Below are 17,344 nucleotides of genomic sequence, written 5' to 3'. Positions count from 1 at the left end.
TTTTTAGTTTTTGTATACATTTATTTACAGAATATATATTGTTTTACTATAACAGAAAAATATGTCACGTGCGATATTAAATTTAATTTATTATAAAATCATGAATCAAAGATTGTTTTTATTTAAATATGACGGATTGTAAATGAAAAATATTTGGTTTAGTGTAAGAAATTAAAAGAAAACATAACGCCTCTCACGATTCGAAAACATGTACCACAAAATTACTTCCGTTTTATGTCACGTACGATATGTCAATATTTCGCCCGATATTTTGGACAACAATGTTTCGAAAGAACTTATTATTTTTTTAATATATATCACCCTCTTAATGGAACATAAAGACCAAATTATTTTTCAGATACTTTTATATTTGCCTATAGAGTGGTATAGATACCAGTCTATAGGCGTACAAACGTCACGTACGATGACATGGAATTGCCCATATTGATGGTGGGTAACAAGATTCAGCTTAGACGAATATACTAATTTTTTGTTTAAGCTATTATTGTATTTTTACTTATATCTTAATTTTCATAAATAGAGGACTTAGCAGATTTGCTTACTAAGCCTACGATATTTAAGATCTTAAATGATTTGAATGATTAAAAATTAATTTTACACAGATTTAGTGTTTTTACTTAAGTAAAAAAACCAATAACAGCCTTAACCTCATTTATAACAATCTAATTTCTCTCTATAATTTTAGGCCACAATCTAAGTTGGCTTAAATGATATTTTCAATTCTATTAAAAAAAAGCGCGCGAAATTTTCATTCAGCTAAAAGCCCGTGTTTGATTAAACAATAGAATCAAGTAAATAAAAAAAAAATTATTCACACATTTTTTTTTTTAATAATTTTTTAATAGTTATGCTCCACATTTTTCAAAGCCTTTTATAAATATTAAATATTTCATTATGTATTTAAACTATTAATAGGCATAAATTATTTATGTATTTATTTAGCTAAATACCACTAGTATGACTATTTACTATTTAATAATTACCCTGAATTCTGATGTAGTTGTTGTAGTGTAGTTGTAATCTTTATTGTTTAATAAATATTTTACGTATTAAAATATTAGAATATTTATATTTAGATTTAGATTTGCATTTACTTGACACGTTATTTATTTTATTACAAAATTTGTGATTATTCAGTAGAAATACTTAACAGCACTAGTTATTGAACTAATATTTATTGAATGAATATTTGTTTGAATATTTGTTTGTTAATATTTTTTTTTTTTGAATATTTAGAGCTTGTTCAAAATTTGTTTACACTAGAATTTTAATGGAATTAACACTTGTCTACGAAATATTTGTTAATTGAAATAATAAATACAAATTTCACTTAAATACGCGTAATTTATACTGGTCACTTAAAAGATTATTATTATTATTAATGCTATATATTTAAAGTTGTTTGTTAAAACTTTTTTTTGAAATAATAAACCACGTTTTTGGAGGTAAAAAAAATGTGTGTGCAGCGCTATTAAACGCCGTTTAAGAACTGAAATTGATGTTGTATGCGACTCGTTGATAAAAAGGAATAAGTTTTTTTTATTTTTTTTTTGTTCTGTTTAATATATTTTATAATTTGTTTTCTTTAGGTTTAATGGAGAGTGAGAGTAAGTATGTGTGTGTGTGGCCAGAACAAATTCTCTGCAGTAACAAAAAAATCAAAGAGTATCAATTGATAACAACAGTTTTATTAAAAATCTCTCAAATGCTCTCTGTGATCTCTTTAAATTATAATAATTATCATTGATAATTACTTAGTTTTGCTAAATGAAAGAATACACACATTAATATATGTATTACTCCCCTTAGTAGACCCCAACATTGGTGAGTATGAGTAGTGGGGAGCATAATAAATTGTAAACACTCATACTCATGCATATGCATACTAGGGTGACCCTTATTTTATAATTTTTGGGTTTTTAAATCTGTATAAGTCTAAAATTGTTTTCCGTCTTCTAAGAATCAAATGCCGAAAAGTTGAGCAAAATCGGATGACGTTTAGAGGTATATTTAAAAATTAAATGTTGAAAATAATAAATCAAATTAAAAATAATAAATAAAGTTTATAATTCATTAATATATAGATATTATAAATTAAAATTATTGCATATTCCAAAATTTAACATTTTAAATTTTTTTAAGAATTCCAAAAATTTATTGTTATATGTATTTGAATGACATAAAGATGCCGTATTTACTATATGTGGAATATCTTTCGAACGCGATTTTTGTAATTTACTATCAGTTATTGAACTTTATAGAAACAAGTAAATGAGCTATATTCGGCTGTGCCGAATCTTATATACCCTTCACCTAATTATACTTTAAAATAATTTTTTTAGGTAAAAAAACATTATTTTTTTTTTTAAACATTTTTTTTCCAAATTATTTTTTAATTTTTTTTCAATTTAAATTTTTTTTTTTTTTTAATTTATGAAAGAAAAATTTTTTTGATTACAAATAAAATTCGGTTTAAAAAATATTTTTCCCGATTTTGACCCATTGTAGGTCCAAATTACTACAGCCTATCATTAGATATCCTTATTGTCTATATTAATGTTTTAGTAATATTCCGATTTTGTCGATTTTAAATAGCAACCGAACCGGAAGAATTCCCGATATATGTATGAATCATGTATGTAAACTATGTGAGGGCTACGGAAAATTCATTTAAACATATAGACCGACAGACGGACATGGCTATATCGACTTCGCATCTATAACGATCCAGAATATATATACTTTGTGGGGTCGCAAATGAAAAATGTAGAAATTACAAACGGAATGAAAAACTTGCCACTAATGGTGAAGGGTATAAAAATAACAATGTTTATTTTTGCTTCCAAAATGCAGAATTTTGTGCCAACAAAGTGTCATATGGGCCATTCCATGTCATCATACGTGACATTTGTACCCGTATAGAGTGAAATAGATTTTGCAAAAATAAGAATATGTATATGAAAAATTGTTTGTAATTTATGTTCTTTTCAGAGGGTACTATATTTTAAAAAATAATAAGGGTCCTCATGTAAACGCTTAAAAGCCTCGCAAACTGTGCAATCTGTGCATTTTTACACTCTCGCAAATGAAATGTCAAAAAATGTATGGAAATTCGTTTGCACAACTCCGATAAGTTTGCGCGACAATTTAGACTCGCAAACTTGAATTTATTGTGCATTTGATGAATCAGCTGCTTTTGTTTACATTTATTCATAAGAAATAAAAATCAAATAAAATATAAAAATTTTGTGCATGTTAAAATTGTATAACTTTGGAACAGAATGATTGTATTAAATGACATTGTGTATGAAAACATTAACCAACAGCTAGAACATAAACAAAGTCCTCCAAACTATGTATACCACCGTTTGTTCCAAAGATTTAACTTTCATTCAACATTTTAAAATTAAAATTTATACAATTTGAAAAAAAAATTATTAAAGTTTGGTGAATTTATGTATTTTTATTTGACAAATATAAATTTTCTGTATAAACTTGCACAAAATTGAAAAGGTGGGTTCATGTCGCGCAAATTTGCCCATTTGCACAAATGGGAAACTTAAGCGTTTAAATGAGTACCCTTAATAAGTTCTTTCGAAACATTGTTGTCCAAAATGTTGAGCGAAATAAGAGTATATCGTAAGTGAAATAAAACGAAAGTAATTTTGAGGTACATGTAGAAATATACGAAAATTTGCGAATCGTGAGAAACTATAACAAATATTTTTCCATTACAATCCATATCATATTTAAATAAAAACAATCTTTGGATGACTTTACAATAAATTAAATTTAATATCGTACGTGACATACCGTATGTGACAGAATTTTCTATTATAGTAAAACAATATTCTGTAAATATATGTATACGAAAACTAAAAAAACAAGTAAGCGAGCTATATTCGGCTGTGCCGAATCTTATATACCCTTCACTTATATACTTCAAAATACAAATTTTAAATATTTTTAGGTAAATAAAATTAATTTTTTTCCAAAGTTGTTTTTATCATTTTTTGGAAAAAAATATTTTTCGAATTAGTATTTTAAGATTTTTTTTTTAAATTTTAAAAAAAAAATTTTTGTTTTTAATTTTTTTCTTGTTGGTGAAAAAAAGCATGTCTGACGGAATTATTGAAGATTTGGATCCCGAAGATATCTGGGGTCTTTAGAAAATGTATTCCAAAGAAAGACAGATGGACATGGCTTAATCGACTCCGCTACCTATAAGGATCCAGAATAAGGGACCGTAACAATTATGACATTTATAATAAAAATCACAACATAATTGTTATTTTTTTTGTCAAAAATTTTTGATATTTATTTGTCTGACAAAAAAATAAAAATCAAAGTCTAACAAAAAAAATAAAAATCAAAAAATAACAATTATTTTTGACAAAAAAAATAAAAATCAGGAATTTAAAAAGCATGTTATTTTATGAAAATATAGTTGAAGGCGATCCAAATGGTATGCTTGAAATGACTCTCCGATATTTACTTGTAATGGCTTTTTATACCCTACACGACCATAGTGGGGAGGGTATTATGAGTTTGTGCAGAAGTTTGTAACGCCCAAAAATATTAGTCTAACACCCACCTTAAAGTATACCGATCGACTTAGAATCACTTTCTGAGTCGATTAAACGATGCCCGTCCGTCCGCCTGGTCGGCTGGCTGTCCATGTAAACCTTGGGCGCAGAATACAGGTCGCAATTTTGAAGACATTTCGATGAAATTTGAAGCATATTATTTTTTCGGCTCAAGGACCTAGCCTATTGAAACTGGCTGAAATTGGTCCATTATTTATTTCCCAGTCCCCATACAAATGTCCTCCCGAAATTGGACTTTATCGGTCATAAATATTTAATTTATATATGTATCTCCACAAATTCCGCTTCAAATAAGTTTTATATATACAAAATTCATGTTACCAAATTTTGTTACGATCGGTCCATAATTAGTCATATCTTCCATATAGACCCGCTTCCGAAAATCACTTTAACGTGCATAAATCGCTTAAAAATGTTGGTAAACACACAAAATTCAACATAGTAAACTTTCATAGGACAGAAATCACACGACCTAATTTCATGGTGATCGGTCCATAATTGGTCATAGCCCCCATATAAGGCCCACTTCCGAAAATCACTCAAAAATATAAATTATTGAAATTTTAAAAGAAAACATTTTTTTGATCTTTTACTTAGTGTAGGTATTATATGGTCGGGCTTGACCGACCATACTTTCTTACTTGTTTCCTTTGAAATTTCAAGAATAATTATTATTTCCGGTCCCTGTTCAGAATATACATATGTATATACTTTATAGGGTCGGAAAATGATATTGTGGAAATTACAAACGGAATGACAAACTTATATAGTATAACCTTCTCAAGAAGGTGAAGGGTATAATAAATAGAAAATATATGTATGTATGTATATTCGGTTTCAATAAACAATTTGTTAAAGGGTCAAATTAATTTCATACTACATGCTAATTGGGAGCTCAGTTATAGCGGCAATTTTAGCCTAAACATTAAAAAATTAAATATAGTCAGTTTTAACTATTATTTTTGCTCTTAAAATGTTGTAATAAGCTCTAAATACTTTCACATAGTAACGTTTTAATGTTTTCTGCTATTCAAATCATCTTTAAAAAAAGGTTCAAGGGTTTTTGTGTTTTCAATTGTGGTTGTCATTCTCGTGGAATTGCCCATATGCCATATCCGTCTGTATGCTGAAATCATAAAAGTTATCGATTTTGAAAAAATTGTTAGCACCTTGAGATCATCGAAAATCCAAAAAGTCCAATATATGGGGCACCCTAATGTACATATACATACATAGTAAGTTAAATGCAATAACAAATGAAATTAAAATATAATAATGAAATAAAGAACGACCGACTCTCTTCTAAAATGTTTATATGTAGCTTGAATTTCCAAGTTATACCAACAACTACAACATTTGCTTGGTTCTTATCAGTTGAATACAACAAAAAAAACAAATAAAAAACAAAGACAACAAAGACAAAATTATATTTTTATTATAAAAATAACAACAATGTTTATTATTTCTACTAAATAATAAATATTAGCTTCATTTGTTGTTTGCTAAAAACTGAGCTAGTTTTGCTCTAGAACAATGCATTTTCTTGCTCTTTTCCAAAACTATAAATATTGCTACTAATAATAATAATAATGGGAGTTATTAGGCTTAATTTTCTTACTTCCTAATTAGCCTCGTGTTAAACCCACAATAACACAAGTCCAACACAGTTATACATTTGAAATTTCTCTTCATTATCAGCTGATATATTTAGTACATAACTACATACATACGTACTTATTTACTTTTTGGTTCCATCTTATCTTTATTATTATTATTATTTTTCAAATACACACATATCAACTGATATTTGGTATATATACAAATATGAATAGATAAAAACCTTTGTGGTTGTTGTTATTGTCTTAAGTGTTAATAAAAGTAAGAAGGGGGTGATCAGCAGTAAAATAGGTATTTTTTTTATGCGTATGTTTTTCTATCATTACTTCTGTAGCTACATGTGTTTTTTTGTATAAATATGAACGAGTATTATGTAGTAAATACTCGCAGACAGACAACTTTTTATTAAATTTTGATAATGTGTATTTTAAAAATTATACAGATATTTTTTTTATTTGATTTTATTTTAAAACAACAAAATTATAGGTTCATCTAAGTTCAGAAAATAATTTTTTAGATTTTACACCAAGTTTGCTTGCTGGTGGTCGTTGAAATTTCGTACTCCATATGATTTTTTATAAACCTGATGTAAATATTGTACACACATGTGCTGCTAAAAATATGAAATAATAATTGTTTACTTAAGTATTACATTGTTTTTAATCCGTATTGATCGTAGCAGCGCACAGTGAAACGCTAACACAATTTATGCTGATTTATTGTGAGATCGAAAACAAGAAATAATTTTGTATAAATTTAAGTTAATAACCTTAAATAAATCAGTATAATAAATTTAAAAGTCTGCTATAGTAGTGAAAAATCAGAAAAAACTTGACGGAATTGCTTGAAAATTTATTTAATACTTTTTAATATATTTAACAGTAAAATATTTAAAATTTTTTAAAATGAGTTTTATTTATTTCGCCCCCTTAAAAACTGCATGAACCTGGAAATTTTAACAAGTTTCTTACTTATCAATAGATACATCTAACTGATACACTGGTACATATTCCTATAAACGCACACAACTATTTTTTAAAAAAAATTTTAAAAATTAAACAAGAACATATTTAAGGGGGCTACAAGTTTGTTTATTAAATTAGTTAAGACTTCACTTAAAATATTGTTTACAAAAAAAATTCATTTGTACTTTATTTTTTACTTAATTTTCGAGATTAACAGCCATTTTTAATGGTATTTTCCTATAAACGCACTTTCCCAGCAAAAACTTTACTTACTTAGTAAGCCAGCAAGTAATATTGGAGCCAAGGCATAACTACTTATTATTTGACTGAAACACTACTTACCTTTGTTTGAGATTTTTAAAAAATTCATGAGTCAAGCTTACAAATGTACTTACAATCAGTTAAGAAATAAGTAGTAAATTCACAACAAGAATATGTAGCTAAAAAAAACACAAAAAATATTGCCTTGTGTGGGAATCGAACAGTCACATTATTTGCTTGTGTTTGATAGTCAAGCTACTAACTCACTGCTCCATGTACGAGTTATTTTATTGTAAGTTAAAAATAGTTTTAACATCAACATATAAATGAATATGACCTCCCGTTTTCCAGTCAAACACAATAGATAGCTGTGCTAAATGCAAAAGTTCATTACCTACCTGTATAAAAATAAGTACTTATTCTAGTAAATAAAATAATGTGCTGGGTAACCACCACTACTTACAAAATAATGCATGAAATAACTAGTTGTCATTACAAAAATTCACAAAATTTTTGCTGGGTTAATTTATAGGCCACTGTAGCATTATTAATAATGTGTGGATGATCCTTTGTTATGGATTGTTTCAAAAATACGGTCTGGCATTGATTCCACTAATTTTTTAAGCAGATCGGAATCAATTTCCTCTCAGACTTGTTTAATTTTTAGTTTCAGCTCTGTCACAGTCATTATGCTTTCATTCTGGGCATCATTTGCATAAACTTTACGGGACATGTATCCCCACAAGTTCTCCAATGGGTTTAAGTCCGGACTACAAGCCGGCCAGTCCAACAGAGGAATGCTATGTTCATTAAACCAAGACTTCAATTGCTTAGAAACATGGATTGCAGCATTATCTTGTTGGAATATGCAATCTTCATCCATTTTTTCATTCATAAATGAGAGAAGAGCATCTTCCAACAGTTCGTTATAAATCGCACTATTCATTTTTGTCGGACCAAAACATATTTTCGACTTGACAACTGCAGAAAACGTTTTGACATCTGAACACCGTCTGACCTCAAATCGTGCCAATAGCATGAGTATGAGTCAGGACCGTCTAAATTTAATTTTTTTTCGTCAGAGAAAATTACTTTTTTCCACTCATCTGTCCATTTCATATATTTTCTTGCGAATTTTAGACGGTTTTCTTTATGGTGCTTTTTTAGCATTTCGGTTTTTTCCATTTTATGTTTTCATAGTTTCGTAAAATGTGCAACGTGTTTGGAAGATTCAATTTATTCTTTATTTGTGTGGAATTCAATTTGTTGCGGGTTGCTTCTTGTTTTATTAGATTAAATTGTCTTCTTGTTAGTTTTATATTTCCCTTTGTGGGTTTGCGAACTCCATAAATTTGACCTTTCTTCAAGAAATTTCGCACCACACTTTCCGAACGATCGCTTTTACGTCCAATTTCTCTATTGGAACATCCTTGGTCGTGAAACAATTTAATTTGAATATTTTCTTGATCGGACAAAAAAGTTCCCTTGGTCATCTTTAAAAGTGATGAAATTTATTGATTCAAATCGAAAAAGTTGCAGTAAATTGAGATGTTATTATTAGAAATGTACTAAAATTGATAATACTTAATTTTTGGTAACTTTTTTAAAAACAAATTTCACGTCTGCGTTTATACGAATCTTCCACTTAAAATAGCACCAAGAACATTTGATTGCATAATTAAGGCAAACAACAAGAATAAGAAAAAAAACTTGTTTACTTTCAAAAAGTACCGTTAAAAGTTAAATTTTGCTTTTGGATGAGAACAACAAAGATATAACAAAAATACAGAAAAAAAAAATTAAGTGCGTTTATAGGAATATGGACCAGTGTACACATGGATTTCCATATGTATCGAATACATTTCCCAATGCACAAGCAATACATACCGTCTGACTCCCCTATTATTTGACACATGGGAAAGAAACGGTTTAAGCTGATAGATAATTGTGTCTACTTTTTATAAATTTATAAAAAAATTATTTAAACATTTTTTTTAAAACTAATTTCATAACATTTATCAAACCATTCATTTAGAGCTAGTTTCTTACTTGTCAGTTAAACGTAGCTTAACACGTTGTTATATTAAACCTGAATCATATTTAGTCGGGATTTAACCAATGATTGTGTTTCTCACTAATGAATTAATTTTATTAGCTTTGTCATACTTTTCAGTCAAATCACATGTGCATTCCTCAAAATTATTCATATAAATATGGCAATACTTTAATTTTTATGAGAAAAAGTAACCGCGTACATAAATTTCTTTAGTAAATTTTAACTTTGTAAAAGAAAAAGTGACATGTGCTGAATTGTTTATTTTATTTTTCATTTGGCTTTGGCTTTTTATACTTGATTTAACTCAGCATTGATGTTCAGTTAAACTGAGATTATAAAGTAAATAAACTAGGTTTAAACGAAGAATGTACATTATCTTCATCCCGGAAACTAGCTCTTAGTGTTTATAAACCTGTTAACCAAAAAACAGATTTTTATTGATACATTGTGGACTAAATTCTATTAAATTACTTCATATTTGTCATCTGGGTCGTATTATGGAAAGTAATAGTAACTCATTACTTAAAAAATCATATTTGAAATAGAACGATCGTTTTGAAGTTGATGGATTTCCATCACGTATCTGTAAAGAGTGAGTCAAATCCGAGATCAGGATGCAAAACAGATATTGGTAAGGTAAAAGAAGTCGAACAAATATTTCGTAGTGTACCGAACACTTCTATCAGAAAAGCAGCTCGTAACGTTAAATGCTCTAAAGCTCAAAACCTAGAAGCAAAAGAACTAGTGAACAAATTGAGGTTAAATTTTATAAAAAATGTACAAATGTTGTGTGATGGAGATGAAACTTATGTACGGGCTTATTGAATCAAATGCCATGAAATAAGGACGAATGATTTACTTCAGTATGAAACTTATTTTTGTTGAATTGTATGTAGCTGCCAACGTTTTTAAGTGATTTTCTTAAATAGGCCTTATATGGTCAATTATGGATTGATCCAAACAACATTATAAAACATATTTGTGGAGTGTGTGGATACTTATATAAATAAGACATTTATGGCAACATAGTCCTATTCCGAGAGGTCTTTTGTGTGGGTGTTAGGTGAAATAATGGACCGCTTTTAGTTTCAATAGGCTTAGTCCTTGGTCCGAAAAATATGAATGTCCATCTGACTTTCCGCTAGCCAGTCAGATGGACGGACGTACATGTGTATATCAGAAAGTGATTCTGAGCGTTATAACCACATAATACCCCACTATGGTGGTATTTGGTATAATCAAATAACAGTATGACACCATTCACGCATGATCTGTGAAAAAACCCTCTAAATTACCCTATAGTTAAGACGAATTCGGAAATGATAATCTTACATAAAATTGATTTTTTAACTACATATGTATATATTTGTAAGATTTTATGTATTTTTTTTAGTAAATTTCCTCTTCTGTTTACCGTTTTTGAGGGTGACAAAACGTTTTGAACATGTTTCAAAATTTGATAGTCTGTACTAATAAGCTTTTCAAACATTCACTGTTTTCGACCAATAGTGGAGAGTTCACGTGTCAATCAATATAAAATTGTAATATTAATTACTTGAACCCTTTTCTTTTCTAATATACAAAAAATAAAATAATTTTGTTAATCAGAAAATTTGACTTTTATAACATTTCACGTCTAGACGTATTGATACTAATGCAAAAAACTAAATGAAGTCAAGGCCAAAAATAGAAATTTTAAATTTAGTAAGAATTAAAAAATCAAATAAGCGACTTTTTCTTTAAAAAATTCGTAAATTCAAAATCGATAATTTACATTTAAAATTTCAATTTTGTAAATATTTTCACGATTTATTAATTTTTTTTAAATAAGGGTTTACCTTGGAGAGTTTTTAGATCTCATGTTTAATAATAAATTTAGAACAAATTATTGAAAAAGAAAACTTAGCTATATTCGGCTGTGTCGAATCTTATATACCTTCACCAAATTATACTCAAAATAAAAATTTTATATATTTTTAGAAACAAAATTTATTTTTTTTACAGTTTTTTTAATTTTTTGGAAAAAAATATTCGAATTGTTTTTTTTAAATTTAAATTTTTTTTTTTTAAATTTTAATTTTTTTTTTGGTTTTTAAATGTTTCTGAATATTTATCGAAAAATAATACCCTTCACCTTCTCACGAAGGTGAAGGGTATAAAAACAAGAAATGCATGGACATTGTTACAAAACTGCATTATCAAATTGATTTTAACGCTCTGTATTGGTTGCATTATAAACATATCCATCAGTAGAAACACGTTGTTATTAACATTGTTGATAAGTATGACAACATTAACTGTGAAATGTTTTAAAAGCTCTAGGTGATCATTGTGGAAATAGAACATTCCAGTTTCTTCTAGAAGATGGCGCTGTATATACATATAAATATCAACAGCGAGTTGTGAGTGAGTCAGTGTATCGTAGGTGGATCAACTGTATTACCAGTGTGTTATTTATATGTGTGACTACATAGTCTGTTGCTTAGATATTAATAAAGAGTTGTTAAAATTTGGTTAACTACTGGTCACTTTTATTTGCAATTAAAATAATTTGGTTTATTTAAAGGAAATAAACCAGCCTACTACGTACCATACTATTTTTTGCGATCGTCGCGATGCTTATATTGAAATTTAAATACATTTACTTTATTTTCTGATCGTTAACACTCTAATAAAAGCTACTAAAAGAAGCACAAGAGGGTTTTCAATAATTCTGGATTAGAGTTATTGTAATACTTTAATATTATGTCCATGAGGGAAGAGAAAATCTAGTTTAGTACTGAACTACAACTATTTCAGTTAACATATCCATGAAACTTGATGTTATTTATTAGATTAATATGAATAAGAAAAAAAAAATAATTCTATGTACTAAGTATAACTTTTCACTTTATGAATCGGACAATTATGATGTTGAACAAGATCTAGAGTTTTATAAAATTCGCATACATTAATATAATATTTACAAAAATATCTAAAACTTTAAAATAAATTTTTTTAGCTAAACAAAATTTCATTTTTTTTTAAATTGTTTTTTAAATTTCTTTTTTTCGAAATTGTTTTTTAAAGTTTTTTCCAAATCTTTTAAAAAAAATTTTTTTTTTTTTGGAAAAAAAATTTGACAAAAAAATTTTTTTGATGAAAAAAATTCGGGTTAAAAAATATTTTTCCCGATTTTGACCCATTGTAGGTCCAACTTACTATAGCCTTATCTACATCGTTGCAATGGACTTTGAAATATCTATCATTAGATAGATGATAGATATTAATGACTTAGTAATCCAGATATAGATCAAAAATAGGTCAAAAATCGAGGTTGTCCCGGTTTTTTGCTCATATCTCCGTTATTTATGTGCCGATTTTACTGATTTTAACTAGTAAACTTCTCGAAAGCATGTCTGACAGAATTATTGAAGATTTGGATCCCCAATATATCCGGGGTCTTCAGAAAATTGATTTCAACAGACAGAAGGTCAGACAGACAGACGGACATGGCTTAATCGACTCCGCTATCTATAAGGATCCAGAATATATATACTTTATAGGGTCGGAAATGAAAAATGTAGAAATTACAAACGGAATGACAAACTTATACAGTGAGTGTCACTCAAAATCGTCACTCAACATATTTTTTTTTAAAAAATTATGAAATTATACAGGCAATAATAGGTGATTATATAAAAAATTAAAAGTAATTTTATTAATTGGAACAAAAAATATGTATTTCAATAAAAAAGTTAACAAAACCTCAATTCGTTAAAAAAATATTGATGAAAATTAAAGAACATCACAAAATTCATATTTCACTTAAATTCGTACAATTATATTAAATTATAATTAAAACTTTAAAAATTAAAAAAAATGTTAATATTAAATAATCCTAATACTTTGTAGGGTATCATTTGCTATTTTTTAGTGCCTTTACGATTTTAAATGAAGCGTTGATATTCTGGGCACTAACAGTCTTACCCAATTTTTTTATTTGTGGATAAGGGCAATTAAAATTATACCCAATTTTCTAATAGGTAATAGCACACACAATATAAAAATAGCATTTTAAAATATTTCCAAAACATCAACATTCTAAAACTAATGAATAAAATTTGACTACGATGGTGTACGATTTTAAGTGACATTCACTGTATATACCCTTCTCACGAAGGTGAAGGGTATAATAAAAGCTAAAGATTTAAGGATTTTGTTCTTACATAAGTCCCTAGTACCAAATAAATTAAATTTCATACTTTTTTAAAAATACAAAATGTGTTTGGCTATTTTAAGCAGCATATTTAAAGCAAGTTTATTTATAAAGATTTAGTTTATTTTTATTAGAGATTTTCCTTTATTCATCATCTCTTTAAAGTGCATAAATAAATTTTATCTTTTGAAATATTATGTAGATAATTGAAGATTTATGACCTAAATAAAAGATAAAAATAATGTGTTTAGATATGATATAAAGTAAAAGAAAGAAAAATAAGAAAGTGCTAAATATTAAATTATTTTTGATCGTTTATCTATAAAAGCTGCTAAAATAAAATAATTTCAAATATACATCTTAAAATAACGTAAACGGTAAAACGAGCTTCATTTTATCCAAGAAGATGGGTTAGCTTTTGATCAGAATTTGTTCTAAAATAACCAAAAAAAGCACGACTGTTATCAGAACTATTTCAGATTATTTTATGACAGTCTTGGAACCAGTGATGTCGCAACTACTTCCGGAACCAGGTTTGTGGAACTCAATTGTGATTATTAAATATTACGTTAAAAATTAATTAAATTTTATTTTGTAAAAAAATTAATTAACAAAGAATTGAACAAAGTTTCTGGGAATAAAGCAAAATAACAGTTAAATTTTCGTACTTTCTACATAACAGCTAAATTTTCGTACTTTTTATGTGTATTTTCCCATAGAAATTTATATTAAGCGAGATTTTTTCAATATAATTTAAACTTTGAACAGGAATAGCCCTGAATTTAAATGAAAGTTGATTTTGATATGAAATTACACTTTTTTTGTATTATAAAACGGTCAAAACCTCATGTAAATTATATTGAAATTTCAACAAACCATCGATGATTTCTTATCAACTGAACAGAACTGAAATAGAAAACAATTGATAAGAAATTTATTTAAAAAGATTTGTTATAAAATGGAATAATATTGTTTTTTGGTTTTAAATATGCTTCAGTACGTGGTATTAATTGTATATTTGTTAATTATTTATTTAAAATATTTTGATGAGTTTAAATACAGATTTTTGTTTTTAAATAAATATAAAGAAGATGATTCATTTATAAAACTCCTGAGTTGTTTATGAAATTGTATGAAAACTTAATGAATTTGTTCAAAACTCAGTCCATATTTGAGCTCATAACTATTTAATTAAAATTAGTGCCCATTAGGATGGTGTTATTTAGATCTTAAAGGATGTTCTAAAAATGTTCTCTATCATCTAAAACCAAATGCCTTGATATATTGTAGACAATCATGCAATAATTCCAAATTTTTGAGTAAGAATATTCAAACATATTTTGCGTGGTAATAAAAAATAATAATGACATGAGTATAAAAGACGGAAAGCAACAAACATCTTTGCTATAATAAATAAAAAAAACTAAAAATTATAATTTTTTCCCCCAATTCTAAGTAGTTGTTCTTGGAGCCAAAGTTCGGTGTGTGTGATTTGAGAATGGAAAACGAAATGCAAGCGTTGCTAATTAAAGCGAAACTAAAAATATGCGTCTGCATATTTAGCATAGAGTCTGGAATTTTGTACGTTATCTTTATAATTTAGAGGAGGCTATTTATAAATGGTTAATTATATTTTAAATATTTTTTGTTGCTGCAATAAAACAATACAATTTTATGAAAGCAAAAACAAAAAAACCATGACATGTACTACCGTCTGATAGACATGACACAGATACAAATATATAATAAAACCGTAATTAAAATACATTTTTTTTATTTAATTTTAAATATTCAATTCAATTTTCATAAAATTTCATTTGAAACGGAGCTAGAAGTTATCAATTGGTTGGCAGCAATAAATGCAATAAAGATTAAATTTGTATGCAAATATTTAAGATTAAGTTCATATTTATTTTATTTTAGAAATACAAAAGTGAATGAATAAATAAAATAAATAATATTTAAATTTTGTGTTCATATACATGCTGTACCGCATTGTATTGTTCTCTGACTATATTTGTATATGTAACAGCTAAATATAGAATTATCTATTACAAAAATATAGTAAATGACACCAGCACATTAACCGTCTAATTAAATAATATTATCATCAATAGTGCGAGTATTTCATTCAGCAGCAGCAAAAAGAAAAATTATTATATACATTTTGTATATATAGACATAAATTAAGGAAGCTAAAGTCCATTATGATTGGCCTCGTGACGATGTGCACCAGTGGCAAACACAGCATCATGCATGTATGAAAATGCGCAGCATTTGATTAAGAAGAACAGAAATTGATTACATATTTGCATGTCATTATGATTTTATAAGTCTGACAGTTCTTATATTATTTTGAATTAAGGAGGATATAATTATACCCATCACTATAAGTTTGTCATTCCGTTTGTAATTTCTACAATATCTGGATCACAAATGTGCGTCTGTCCATCTGTCCGCCTGTCTGTTGAAATCAACTTTCCAAAGCACACAAATAACTTACATACATGAATGATACATCAATCCGGAATAATCCAACTAAGTTTGCCATTTAAATTAAAACAAAATAGGCCCACAAATGGCCGAGATATAAACAAAAAACTGCGACTATCTAAATTTGTTAACCCTCCGGCGGGTGAGAAGGTCCCTGGGGACCTTTTTCATTTTCAAACTGAAATTACTCCTTGATGGTCCATGGGAAGTATACCCAGCCCACACATGTATTCCAAGGAAATTTTATCTAGAATCGTTTAAAAAAATCAAAGCGATCCGACCAATAGTTTAGTTTCTATTGAGATTTAAATGTGTTTAGTACGGGAACGTGTGAAAAGGTACTTGTACTGAAATTTCAACAATAGTTTTTTGGCTTTTTTCATATAAAACTCATAAAAAATTAATAATGTTATATATAAAAGAACATTTTTTTCTATAATTCCCTAAAGGTCCCTGTGGACCTTGTACTTCGTATAAGGGCAAAAACTACTTAACCGTCGGAGGGTTAAACTATTTTTTTTCACAAAATTGTTTACCAAATCAACAGCAAAAAAGGCTTGACTAACCACTATATAGATTTGATGTATCATGGCTATCTAAGTACAAAAATGGTAAAGTTTTTCAATTCTATGGAGAGATTTTTTTAAAATTTTTAAAAAGGGTTACTCCGATGTTATTAAAATAAACTCAGTTGTTTCGGAGTTATAATAACAAATTGAAGCAAAAAATATATTTTTTATGTGAAAATAGATAATTTTTTGTTTTAAAAAAATCATGAAAAATCGAAAACGGCAGAAATTGTTCAGGTTTATTACTCTATCACAAAGCCACATATAATGGCAACTAAATGAGATATCGGTCATAAAAATTGATTGATTATTTTCGAATTTATTCACAATTAAGTGAATTGGCTCATTTTCATCAAATTTTAGTTTTTTGTTTGATATACATAAAATTGAGAAGTGAATGTTCCTCTTTTGAATGATTCAATTTTGTAAACATTTTCCCCATGCTATGTACAAATTTTCACATATATAATGCATTTCAATCGGCTGAGTAGTTTCGGAGTTATAATAACAAATTGAAGCAAAAAATATATTTTTTAAATGAAAATATAAATTTTTTT

The 17,344-nt window shown here is 27.4% G+C and overlaps 1 protein-coding gene across 1 annotated transcript in view; it reads right to left on the bottom strand.

Moving 5' to 3' along the window:
* The window catches only part of Mct1 (Monocarboxylate transporter 1), a 42,033-nt gene extending 40,630 nt beyond the window's left edge, over nt 1-1,403 (bottom strand). The window contains exon 1 of the mRNA XM_065508229.1: nt 1,005-1,403. The gene's annotated coding sequence lies outside the window, so the exon portion shown is untranslated. The remainder of the gene's footprint in view (nt 1-1,004) is intronic.
* Between the last annotated feature and the right edge of the window lie 15,941 nt (nt 1,404-17,344).

The sequence above is a fragment of the Calliphora vicina genome, chromosome 4 (assembly GCF_958450345.1).
Source record: "Calliphora vicina chromosome 4, idCalVici1.1, whole genome shotgun sequence".
NCBI classification, from domain to species: Eukaryota; Metazoa; Arthropoda; class Insecta; order Diptera; family Calliphoridae; genus Calliphora; species Calliphora vicina.
Note: the sequence above shows the minus strand (reverse complement) of the source record. Positions and strands in the feature narration are given on the sequence as shown.